The sequence below is a fragment of the Grammomys surdaster genome, unplaced genomic scaffold, assembly GCF_004785775.1.
Source record: "Grammomys surdaster isolate TR1022 unplaced genomic scaffold, NIH_TR_1.0 140, whole genome shotgun sequence".
Lineage (NCBI taxonomy): Eukaryota > Metazoa > Chordata > Mammalia > Rodentia > Muridae > Grammomys > Grammomys surdaster.
Genome location: NW_021604598.1, coordinates 5,170,781 through 5,175,073, shown reverse-complemented (window position 1 = coordinate 5,175,073; position 4,293 = coordinate 5,170,781).

Below are 4,293 nucleotides of genomic sequence, written 5' to 3'. Positions count from 1 at the left end.
ATGTCATGGTTTAAGAAGAAATGCCTTCATAAGCTCATAGATTTACATGCTTTGCCATTATAGAGTGGTGCTTCCTGATTGAGATTAGTAGGTATGGCCTTGTTAAAGTAGGTGTAGCCTTGTTAAAGTAGGTGTGGCCTTGTTAGAGGCAGTGTGCCACTGAGGGTAGGCTTTGGGATTTCGAATGCTCATGCCAGTCCCAGTGTCTCTGCTCTTCCTGCTGCCTGTGGATACAGATGTAGAACTCTCAGCTACTCTCCAGAACCACAAGTGTCTGCAGCCTGCCATGTACCTCACCATGACAATGGATTTAAGCTATGAATTATAAGCTAGCCCCACTTGAATGCTTTCTTTTATAAGAGTTGCCATGGTCATGGTGGTTTTTTTTTTTTTTTCACAGCAATAGAACTTTGACTAAGTCACACTCTCTCTGTCATCAGCTGTAAATGGCCAATAGCTTCTCAGTTAGGGTAAAATCTTTCCCAATCCTTGCTATCATTTTGGTTGGCTTGATTTTGTGTAGATCTTGTGTAGGCAACCATGACTGCTGTGAGTTTGTGAGTGTGACATTTATGTGACACCCAGAAGGGAGCATTTCACAGCGTTCCTCCCCATCCTCTGACTCTTACATGCTTTCTACTCCATGTCCACTATGTTCCTTGAGTCTTAGGCAGAAGAGGATGCTATAGATCCCCTATTTTGGAGTAAACACTCACAGTAACTTATTTTCAGTGCTGTAACCTTATTATATTTAAATAAGTGCAACTCATTTTTTCATTTGAAAACTTTTTGCCTTTTCTCACACAATTGGAAATTTTATCAGCCATGCTTTCAAAATTGTGCCTTGAATTCTACAACCTCAAATAACATGAACTGTTGTAGTTTTTCTAGGAAGCCAAGGTGACAACTTTCAATAATCTGTCTTTGGCTTCTTGATACTCTCTTGCTTTCAGAAGAGAAAAGCAACCCTTATAGCAGGTATGTGGCCAGGGGTCATTGTTGGACAGAAAAATCGACAAAGCCACTCTGTGATTGCAGTGTATCAAAACAAAAACAGGAAGACACTAGAACATAAGGGATTGTTCCTTATTAAAGTCTGTCTGGTTAATATGTATGACTTCTGCTTCGTATTGTAAATAAAGGCTTTAGCTCCTCATCTCCTGCTACAAGATTCTTGGTTTCTTCCACACGAGATGAATGTATTTCTTTTTCATTTCTTAAAAATAATGAACATCTTACTATCTTAGGGCTTCTACATTTATTCTATCCTAAATCTGTGTTTTTCTTCTTGAAGATATTCATAAGATGTTCTTTCTGATTTCCTTCAGGTATTTATTCAAATATCATTTCACTGGAGGCACCATCCCTGCTATTATACATAGAATAACTTTCTACGTAATTACCTTGTTCCCTTATGATATATATTCTTCTTCACTGAATACTAATTGTCACTGTTTGAATCTTCAATGTCTAAAACCGTGTCTTTGGGTCTTACTGCTGTGAACAGACACCATGACCATGGAAACTCTTATAAGGACAACATTTAACTGGGGATGACTTACAAGTTCAGAGGTTTAGTTTATTATCATCAAGGTGGGAGCATGGCAGCGTTCAGGCAGGCATGGTGCAGGATGAACTGAGAGTTCTACATCTTCATCTGAATGCTGCTAGGAGAAGAATAACTTCCAGGCAGCTAGGACAAAGGTCTTAAAGCCCATATCCACAGTGAAACACTTCCTCCAACAGGGTCACACTTCCAAATAGTGCCACTTCCTGTATCAAGTATATTCAGACTACCATATTCCACTCCCTGAACCTCATAGTTGTTCAAACACATGAGTCTATGGGAGACACATGTAGCCATAGCATGATAAAAAAAATACATTTAATCCAACTTCCAAAGTCCTCATAGTCTATTACAGTCTTAACAATGTTAAATGTTCAAAGTTGAAAGTCTCTTCTGAGATTCATCCAATCACTTATTTGTAATCCTTAAAGCAAGACAGGAAACCAGCTGGGCAATCTCCAAACTCTGAATCTCCGTGTCTGATGTCAAGGTGGTCTTCAGATCTCCAACTTCTTTTTCATTTTTGTTGACTGCAACAGACTTTTTTCTCCTGGGCTGGTTCCACTTCCTGTTAGCAGCTTTCCTCGTCAGGTATCCCATGGCTTTGGCATCTCCAACATTTTGGGGTCTCCAAGGCAACTTTAATGTTACAGCTTCTTGTTCTAATGTGTGTGATCCACACATGACCTTCAGTGCTCCTCCAAAGGTCATATTTTCAGCTCTGCCCTCTACAAAGCTCTAGACTCCACTCCATTGCTGCTGCTGTTCTTGGTGATCATTCTAAGGTATTGGCATCACCCATACACTGGGGTCTTCAACTGCAACTAGATTTCACCAATAGTCTCTCAGAGGCTTCCTTCATGGTTTGAAATCCACTGCTGGTACCAATTTCTATCTTAGTTATGGTTTCACTGATAGCAGACTTAAGACTTACTTTGCTAATCTTGGGAAGTACTTCATTGAAGGCAGTATCATTGTGGACTCAGAATTGATAATCATGCCTTCTACTTCTCCGAATCATCAGACTGTTCATTCATTTAAAACTTCATTTCAGAGTTATCTTAATGATTAGACATAGTCATTATTATTCTACTTTTAATGATTGAGACTACAATGTCAAATTCATGAACTGCATAGACATTTATCAGGACCATCACAGAATCAGTAGCTAATTTCAGACAATAGTACCATCTACTTGAAATAGGAGCTTCGCTGATGAGGCTTGAGAAACACACTAGTTGATGGGCTTGGTATAGACTCCATTTAGAAGAATAATCATAGAAGGTTCTCCTTTATGACCTATAACATATCTAGCCATAGTGTCTTAGTTACTGTTCTATTACTGTGAAGAGACACCATGACCAAGGCAACTCTCATAAAGGAAAGCATTTAACTGAGATTAACTTAGTTTTAGAAGGTTAATCCATAATCATCATGGTGGGAACAGATAGACAGACAGGAAACTGGACAAGTTGCTGACAATTTTATACCCTGATCCTCAGGCAATAGATAGAGGGAAAGAGACTGGGACTTGCCTGGGCTTTTGAAACCCCAAAGGCCACTCTAAGTGACACATCTCCTTCAACAAGACCACACGTATTCCAACAAGGTCAGCTTTTCTATTCCTTCCCTGTTGTTGTAAATAATTAAAATCAGCCTCTGGTCAAGCCAACTATCTAAACTGCAGTGGCTCTGCCTGGCCCAGCCACCATGTTTCTCACCCTGAGGCCATTTGTGCTCTGCAGCTAGAACTGGTCCACCAGAAACACCAGGCCTGCCACCCACTAGATGCCAGTGTGAGAGATGGCTCTGCCAATCTTCCACGCTGTCTCTGCAAGGCAGGGCATTGCCCAGACTATTCCACCATCCTTGTGGGCCCAGTAAGAGAACGAGGCTCTAATTCTTATAGGTTAATCAAAGGCATTATATGTTTTAATGATTAATAAAAAGATGCCCACACAAAGAGAGTTGTATCCCAATTAGCTAACCTAATTATAAGTTTATAAGTTGTTCCTTATGAGTGCTCTCCATACCTGTGTGCTTCTCCATCCTCCTACATCTCTTGTTCTCCTCTCCTATCTCCTAGCTCCTCCTCTTCCTTTTTCCTCCTCTCCTCTTTACTCCTCCTCTTCCTCTCCTAACTCCTCCCACCTTAGCTCCTCCTACAGTTCCCTCAAAGTTTCACTAACTGGAGTTTAAATATTCAAATATATGAGCCTATGGGGTCCATTCTTATTCAAACAACCACATTCCAGTCTTTGGTCCACATTGACTTGTAGCTATAGCATAATGCAAACTGTAACCAGACAAGACTGTGCAGACATCCCTCCATCTTGTATTTTTCCCAAAGTTTTCCAGGTTTAACTAGAATCTGATCTTTTTGGACAATCCATGCAAAACCACCTAAATACGTTCTAGGATGCCTTAGCTAACTTATCATATCTTCTGTTAAAACTAGTTGCTTCAAACTGAACAGTAGTGGTGCACACCTTTAATCCCAGCACTTGGGAAGAAGAGGCAGGTAGATCCAACTGACACCGTAAGTGAATTACATTTCCTGAGTTTTTCATTGTTGTTTAGGCTTAGAAAACCCCTCAAGCCTTTTCATTTTATAGGTAGCAGGATTATTTGAGTGGGGTCTTGCCCTTAATTCTATTTACCACTAGTCAGGCCTCCTTCCTTCCTTCCTTCCTTCCTTCCTTCCTTCCTTCCTTCCTTCCTTCCTT